Source organism: Ochotona curzoniae, unplaced genomic scaffold (genome assembly GCF_017591425.1).
Source record: "Ochotona curzoniae isolate NIBS_2020 unplaced genomic scaffold, NIBS_Ocur_1.0 contig_3498, whole genome shotgun sequence".
In the NCBI taxonomy this organism is placed as follows: Eukaryota; Metazoa; Chordata; class Mammalia; order Lagomorpha; family Ochotonidae; genus Ochotona; species Ochotona curzoniae.
In genome coordinates this window covers 22,639,360-22,648,700 of record NW_024465885.1, presented here as the reverse complement: position 1 = coordinate 22,648,700, position 9,341 = coordinate 22,639,360, and the positions used below count along the sequence as shown (strand labels likewise).

The window sequence follows — 9,341 nt, the reverse complement described above, 5'->3', positions numbered from 1 at the left end:
GCTACAATTATTAACTATCCTTTTTTTTTTTTTGGCCATGATTGGTGGCAAAAACATGACTTTATAAATTAATAAATCCTATGCACAGAAATTATAAAAAATGTTTTATTAACAGGTGTGTTTTATTTGTTTGAAGACACAGTCACAGAGGCAGAGAGATCTCCTTCATCTGTTAGTTAACTCTCTCTGTATAGCAGCAAAGGTTGAGGGTGGCCAAGGCAAAGCTAGACGTTTCTCTATAGGTCTCCTATACAGATGAAGAAGTCCAACAGTTTGGGCCAACTTCAGTTGTTTTCACAGGTGCATTTTCAAGGAATTGAATGAGAAGTGGACAAGCTGGAATTTTAACAGGACCCATATGAGCAAATGAAGCTATAGATAGATGCTTAACCTCTTATACCCCAAAAGGGGTACCTAAAATATTTCTTAAGAAATTTTATATTTATGATGCTGAGCGATACCTATTGAATGTGTTAGAGCTAACACAATGAATAGATTTACCCATAAGGGAATTCTTTGACTTGCTAAGAAAAAGATATGTATTATAGGCTCATCAATTCTCAGAGAGTAACCATTCAATTTTTAAAGTTAAGCTCCATTTTAAATTAATATATGCCTTCTTTTAAACAAATATTTTATTTGCATTGGAATACCAGATATACAGAGAGGAGGAGAGACAGAGGAAGATCTTCCATCCGATTGTACACTCCCCAAGCGGTCGCAATGATTGAGTTGAGTCAATCTGAAGCCAGGAACCTGGTGGTTCTTCCTGGCCTCCCACGTGGATGCAGGATCCCAAGGCTTTGGGCTGTCCTTGACTGCTTTCTCTGGCCAACCAGGGAGCTGGCTGGGAAGCAGGGCTGCCGTATTAGAACCAGCACCCATATGGGATTCTGGTAAGTTCTGGGAGAGGACTTAAGTCACTAAGCTATGGCACCAGGCCCTACATGACTTCTTTTTATGCTTTAGAATTTTTAATCTTGCACAGGGCCATGCTAATCTTCTCTGTATCGTTCCGATTTTAGTATATGTGCTGCCGAAGCGAGCACAGAATTTTTAATCTTAATCTTGAGACATGTAAATCTATGATTTTATAAAATTCAAAATAAACAAAGTAGATTTCTTTTTATATTTTGTTTACTTCTTATATGCCGAGAATGTAAAATTATTCCTGGCACGTAAAAATGTTTGAACAACGGTTACTAAATGACTTTCTTCCTAATACCAATTACTATTTTTTAACCAATAAAATATGTTTGAAAATTTCGTCTTGTCCACACCATCCAGAGAAAAGCCAGAACTATTTAATCTTACTGACACATTTCTAACTAGAACTTCAAGTTGCTTGAGGCTGAAGTTTAAATCCCCTGCCTTTCTTTCATAATATGAGTTTAATCTTTACTGCCAAATTTGTTTTAGCATGAACATAAATTATCTTTGCCACCTTTATCATCTTGGATGCTTTTTTAAAATAAGCAAAAGAGTCTATGCAAGGGTACTTGCTAATATACATTTTTCATTTCAAACAATTTAAGAAATAGATATTTGTTTTCAAAACATTTTTCCAGTAAATAGAAGCCGGTTATCTTAAGTAAAAGTAGGGTTTACATAAAACAAACAAACAAAAAAAAACTAAGTAACTTTTCATGGAACAAAAGTAATTCCCAAAATAACATTTTCAAGAACTTGTATACTTAAATTTTGGCAGTGTTTAATACAAAAATGACTTGTATTAAGCAACTTGTTAAATTTTCTTTTGGTGATAACAGAATATCATTGCTGTGAACTTCTAAATTTTGTTATTCTTTAATTGGCATGTTGTTTTATAGTCTTTGACCTAAAATCTAAATCTTTGGAATTATGTAATGTGTTTTAGATTTTATGTTATCTTGTATGTAGAAAGATGAACTTTAAAAATTATTAGTAACAATGTATGTGGTTGTGCGTTAAGTTACATTTTGGGTACTTGTTTTTCTGTCTTCTGTTGGAGTGCCTGGGATCACATTCTGCTTTCAGCTTGGATCTATTCCTTAGGACTGGACAGCCTTGGAGGCAACAGACGATGCCCCAGGCACTTGCAGTCTTGCCCCCACCTGGAAGGACCTACATTTAGTTCCAGGCCCTTAGAATCCATTTGATCCAGGTTTGGTGATTGCAGTCATTTGGAAGGGAACCAGCAAGTAAGTGGGAGATGTCTTTCCCTTTCTGTCATTCTGCCTTTGAAATGAACAAATAATTAAATGTTTTTGAAAAGGAAATACTATAGGACTAAAATGTGTGTATTCTAAAATATAGAATAGAAAGAAATGTTGCTGAATTAGTGGTAGTGAAAAATGAAATTCTAAGACTAGGTTAAGTTTATATAACACCTATGTATGCACAGGCTTGAAAGTGTTTTGCCTGTGACTATTTCTTCAGAAATCTCTTACACACTACAATAGGAGCAAGCTATACAGCAGAAGAAGCAATGCAAAGTCAACTAGCTTTAAAATCCAATTCAAAAAAAAAACATTTTTCATTCAATCTTGAAAGTCAAAAACTTTCCTCAGGCTTTATTGTTACATTGGAAATGACATTTTTATTAAACTTAATTTCTACTTTTGTTGAAAAAACTGTCTTCACTAGAATTTTTTAGCCATAAATACAGTGGGGAAAGAGTACTGCTTTCAGGTAAGGTGGGACATTAAGTGTGGGTCTATCACAGTGAGGTGCACAACACGTGGTAGGCACACGGGTTTACAGAAGCTTGTGCAATGATAGAGCTTTTCACTTTACATTCTTATTAAAGGGAACAGATTGTATGCATTCTAGACCATCTCCATAAGACCATACCTTTTCCTTCATCTAGTGCTTCTCCCCACTCTCTTCTCTCTTCTATCTTTTAAACAGTATTTGCGGGGCTGTAACTTCAATTCTCATTCCTATCTGACATTTGCCATAACGTTCAACAAGTAAAAAAGGAAAGGGATCACAAGAACATACTTCCACTGCAGACCAAGCTAAAAACAGAACAAAGCAATTCGATTCACAAATGTTCATTTTATACCTAGAACCCAGGCCACAAGCAAGGAGGTGGATAGGAATTGAGGCCACTGGGACACGAGCTGGCTTCTGTAAGGAATCCAGGCATGTGCAATTTAGGAACTAGGCTAAGGTGCCAGGCCCGCAAAATGTTGTTTTTTGCCTGAAGAAAATCCCAAAGTGTTTATTCCAGTGTGTGTGTAACACAGTCACCATTTTATAGGCATCTGGATTAAATATATAATTTAGGAAATATAAAAATAATATGGGGTTCTGCAAATAACTCTTTCATATGCTGATTTTATTTTGTCTATGATCATTTGTTTTACAACTTAAAATGTGCTGACAAAAATATTCTGATATTCAATATCCCATTGTAGCATCAATACAAACCTACATTTTACACATCTTTCTTCCAAATAAAATTCCCATATCTATCATAACTTACCTTTATATGAATAGAAATACTTTCTGTCTTCTCTAGCTGTAGCATTCTTCAGTTATTTCTGATGAAAGGTCCATGCTTCACTTTACTCCATGGACTTCAAATTGTGAGCTAAAGTGAAAATTGGTGTGACCCAACCATCCCTGGGATGTTTAACCCCATCATGGGAATTTATCCAAAATAAATGAAGTCAGAATATATAGCCCTATATTTGTAGCAACTCAATTTGCAATAGCTAAGATATGGAATCAAATCAGATGTCTAGCAGCTGATGACTGGATAAAGAAAATGAAATGTGATGTATTTGCATCTTGGAGTACTACTCAGCCATTGAAAATTATTGTCTGTAGTAACTGATGTGTTCAGTTGGAAACCGTTATTTAGTGAAATAATCCAGTCCCAAACATCATGTTTTCCCTGATCTGTGATAATTAATGCACAGAGTAAAAGAGTGTAATCCATACGAGTGATATTAGCATACTGGGATTTGGAGGTTGCTTGTAGATTTTGTCTGAGCCCCTGAGAAATGGTAGACTTATTTTCTTCTTTTTCCTGTGTGTTGCTATATTTACCTAATGGAATGTTAGGCCTTTGGATGCAACATCAAAACAAAAATAGGGCATTGTAAAAACTAAAGGGAAAACAAAAGAAATAAGGAAGGAGGAGGTTGGGTGGGCAATGTAAGCGTCAGGGAGTACAGGGCGGGAAGGATCTCTGTACTTTTAAATCTTTTTTGTGGACTGAATGAAATGTGCCCACTTTAAAGATGCTTATCAAAATGTGGTTATTATGTCTACTGTAAAATAATTGGCAAGGCAACAGGTAATATTTTATATATATATGCTAAATATGGTTATTTTTAAAATGTATTTTAGATAAGAATATTAGTAACTATCATTGTTGCTCTCACTTCTCCTATGCTTAAAACAACACAAAATATTGGGACTTCAGTTAGATGCTTTGTATTTCTTAATTATTTCAATTTTGTGTTTAGGTCAGTATTTCTAAATTTGACCAATATTATATCATAAAGATTCACTATGCACAAAAATTAAATCCAACCCCTTTGTATCTCTGCTGTGTAAAATACCATGTCTAATGATCTGTAATGCTAATATATTTAATAGCAATCAGAAACCTATGGTCTAGTTCTTGTTATTGCCACTATATACAATATTCCATAATCTCAGGTACATGACTTGTATTCTCTGAAAAGCATCTGTTGACATTCTGATTTACTCTCTCTTAGATATATATATAAGAATTTACCCCTGTGTAAGGGGTGCTACCTCCAATGTTTCACAGAGTAATTAGCATGATAACTTGAAATTCACTTATTAAGGACACACAGTAAAGCCACCAACCATCCAACAATATATGTACATACAGTTATCTTGAAATGTATTAACTTACATCTCTACTCCAAGGTTATTACACTGGCCCAGTTGCTTGTATATGCAATATTCATACTTAAATTAATTGATATGTTGTGACTTATTTTTCATAGTGTATCAGGCTATCATATCTGAAAAATACAGTATCTCTTAGACATGAAATATTAATTATTAAATTTGAACATATTTTCAAAAAAACCTTATTGACCATCAGTGAAAGTGATGAAAACTTGTATTAGAAATAGTTGCCTAATATACTGTATCTGTTTCTGAAGATGTTAAAAAGTCACATACTTAGTAGTGTATTTCCTGTTATTAGCATGTAAATATAGAGATTATTATAAAAATAATTAGTTCATTCAACAAGAGGACATTTAAGTGACAATCTATCCCTTCTTATACTTCAGTCTAATACACAAGTATAAGGCATAAAGTAAAAATTATATTTATGAAGATAAAAATTTCTCAAAATATTTTTACATGTAAATGAAGTACAATAAATGCCATATTTACATAAACCAGTGGGAGCTGCAGCTTAGCATGAGTGACCCACATTAACCCCAACCAGGCCCGTCCCATACCCTGGTTTGCCAATATGTGTGGCAGGCTAGTCCAGAGTATCCCACATTCCCTTCTGCTTTCATACATGTCAATGGGTATTAAAACCTTATTCCATCTAACCAGCTCAACTATTCAGCCTTCACGGATGTTGTTGGGTGTCTGTCTAGCCATCCCAGCCCCTGTCCTAGTTTTTGTGCCCTCCCATGGGAGGTGGTAACCCATGAGGGAAGAGCCCACTATTTCCCTCCTAGGTCACTCCCACTTCCAGATAATGCACTCTCCAGGTGGTTCTGTGGTTTAGCTTGACAGAATTATCCCCCAGTGCCAGCTTCTGCCAGCTGATGTTGTGGCTAAACCCCAACAACCCTCACCCACTCTAATTGTAGATTGCACCAGTAGGAATAATCAGCCCTGCTGGTTTTCCACTGATCTGGTCCATATGAGGCGCACAGGTGCTGTAGCCCTGCCTAGTCTGGTCTGCCCCCATCCCAACTCGTGCTCTCCAGTGGGAGTAGCTGTTCAACTAGGGGACCACCCCTTATCCCCCTGCCGGTTCTGCCCCCCTCCCTTCCTTGTTCTCGAATGTGCTGTTTCGGTGCTGCAGTCACATCTGGCTCGGGCAACCTCACCTTGGCATTCTGTGTTGTGTACTGCTTTTGTCATGACTAAACCTGGCTCGACCCACACTCTGTTCTGGTGCCTGGATTTGCCAGTGCATGATGTGAACTGATTCAGCATGTTCTGCTCTTGACCCATGCCAAATGTATGCCAGTGGGACACTTTCCATGGCCTTTTGGCTGTTTCCTTCCATGCTTCTTGCGCTTACCTGCAGGGACTGTGTGTGCTGGGCAGAACCATGCTGGACTGTAAACACCCATTGGTTCCAGAGGAAGACAGGGATGGAAATAGAACCAACCCAGCAACTGCAACCACCAGCTGATAGGGATGATGGACTGTACTGGCCCTTGTGCTTGCTAGCACATACAAGAATCTGGTCTGGGAACAACTCAGACAATGTTTCTTTGGGGATCCCCCCAACTGAGCTTTTGAACTAAGAACGTTAACCATCAAACTACAGAGGACAGAAAAAGTCAATCAACTACCTCAGCTATATATTGGCAATGAAAACAATGGGCAAACGGAGATGCTATGATGGACTATGTCGACCAGTGGAATCTCCAACAAACATATCATGCTTGGAGTGGTGAGACTGGCAGCAATTCAGAACTGTTGAACTATCAAAACCACTTGGGCAAGACCCTTGGAGCATGCACCACATCTGGGACCTGGGGTGAGTGAGAGACTGGGTGGGACTTCTCCCTTAAAATCTGCATTTACATAAGACACATTAAGGAAATAATACGTAACTAATTGTCTTACCCATCTTCCTATAGTGCTTGAACCTTTCTACCCTAATTACATCAAGATTGTCAAAAAAAAAAAAAAACCAAAAAAGAATAACTGAATAAAATGGTTTTAACTAAAAAAAATGCCATATTTAAAAACTCTATCTCAAGATCATACATGACTTAAGGATGCAATCCAACAAACTATTTCTGCAAATAAGCTTAACATCTCCATCACCTCCAAAACTTAAGTTTTTCCTTCTGTAATTCATCTTTTCTATACACAAGCAGTCAGTTGCTAACCTGCTTTCTATCACTTATAAAGCCAATGAATAGATTGAAGATTCTTAAAGCAAAGATCAAGTTGAGAAATTATAGTCTATTTGAATTTATTGACTTTCAAATATACAAAATACCTCAGGGCAAACAAAATAGGAATATAATTCCAACTAAGCATAACAGGCTCATGATAGTTAGAAATATAGAAAAATGATACAGGTTAGAAAAGACAACAGTTAGAAGATTCATTTCTCTGATAGCATTGTGTGTAATTTATTGCATACATATTGTAATTAAGGAAGTATGTTAAATATAAATTTTGAAAATACTGGACTTTTTAAAAGCACCCACAGACTTAATTTTTGCAGATTGAAAATTGGAGGATGATGACCAATGGCAAGACACAAGATTTCTCAACATCTGCCTTCAAATCTTTATGTGTGAGTAGCTTACTAATAGGTATTTAACATTCTCCACGGAGGAAAACTGCTCTGTCCTTATAGTAATTACTGAATTTCCCTGATGTGAATATTTTCCTCTTAAGTTAATCTCACACTATCACTTTAAAAAAATATGAACTGGTTCATAAACATTTTTATTTCTGAAAATTTATCATTTGGATTTCATGTGCCAGTGTCATCTGATTGAAACATGCCATTGGCTCAAATCTTTCTTATGAATGGAGCCACATACTTTGTGTATATTTTTGCTATACTCAGAATTTATGAAAGCTCATTAAATGGCCTGTCAGTACATTGTCACTAGACTAAAGGACTCCTCCTCCGCGATGTACCCCTCTCACTTTTAAATTTGGGGGCTGTACCATACAGTCAATCCTTTCCCAATTTCATTAGAGTTTGGTGATGGCAGAGGACATTTTTTTCTTCCTGCTGAGTAAGTGAGTATGAAATACCTCCCTCTCACTTTTCCCACCATCTTCTTCCTTCTTAACCCTTTCTTTTCTTGAACCTGGCCCACTTCTGTGTCTGGTTTCCTCACCTTTTAAATAATTGGATGGCTTTATAAATTTGTGTGTGTGTGTGTGTGTGTGTGTGTGTGTGTGTGTGTGTGTGTGTGTATGTATTTAGCATGAAGGCTTAACTAAAAGCCAACAAGGTGGAATAAGGAAATTTAGACTCTACCTGACCCACAACATGTTGGTAGATCAGGAAAGGAGAAAATATACTCTAGAAGAGGCAGCGTGGAGTTCAGTGGGATTCTCTCTCAGCAATACATGGCTGCTAAATCGTGAAAAACTCTTTGTTCCCCAGTCTCTTATTTCGGCATTCACAGCTAAAAAAGATCAGCTGGAATGCGGATGTTTACACCTTTTACACTTTCTAATTTGCTATTGCAGTGGTTGCAGGGAAGTCGGCCAAAGCAAACTGTGCGCGCTGATGGGATTTGGGCAGAGAAACCAGGAGTATCTGTGCCTCTTTGTGAATATTTGATGGTTAATAAATGTTTCCAGATTGTTTGTAACACATGTTTAGGGATGATTTATATTACAGGGCAAGCTGGAAACTAAACCTTTATTATTATGATAGGACTACAGTTGGCTGTGTCTTGTTTTTGTTTATTTGTCTGTTTTAAATTGACTTAGACTGGGCATACTAGGGTGACTTTTTATTCAGTAATTTCTGCTATCATTTACTGGGTCAGGGCGGTTTAACAGATTCTAATGTTTTGTAAGCACAGGTAGCATCAAGAAGGCAGTACGCTAAACATGGTGAAGGCTCCACTCTCCATTGTGGATGTTAAATTTCCACTCCATATAGTGATCTCAGCGAAAACGTGGTTACAAATGCTGTGGCTACCACCAACACTTCTGCTCTTACTGGAACATGAAAGGCAGACTCCATTCCCAAAATCATAACCTCCATAGCCACATGCCTGGATTATATCTTTATTTTAGCTTTGCTAGTTCTTAGCACTCTGGAATGAGTTGTATCTATGGGGTTCTGCAATTTTTGGATGTGGTTGGCTCAGAGGCAAATGATTTCTATAAATTCTTCAAATGATTGCATGACTCCTTATATATTGATTCTGTTTAAAACAAAATAGCTTTATGGCCTGGCATAATGGCTCAGTGGTTAAATCCTTGCCTTGCACATGTCAAAATTCCTTAGATGTACTGGTTAGTGTCCTAGCTGCTCCATTTCTCACCCAGCTCCTTGCTTGCGACCTAGCAAAGCAGTAGAGGATAGCCAAAGCCTTGGGACCCTGTAACACATGGGAGGTCCAGAAGAAGTTCCTGTCTCCTTTTCTTAAAATAGGCTCAGCTCCAGACTTCAT

General features: G+C 37.1%; 1 non-coding gene across 1 annotated transcript; it reads right to left on the bottom strand.

Moving 5' to 3' along the window:
- Positions 1-943: 943 nt before the first annotated feature.
- LOC121156981 lies at positions 944-1,049 on the bottom strand. Its single transcript, XR_005883961.1, has one exon. It is a non-coding gene; the product is annotated as a U6 spliceosomal RNA (small nuclear RNA).
- Positions 1,050-9,341: the final 8,292 nt, after the last annotated feature.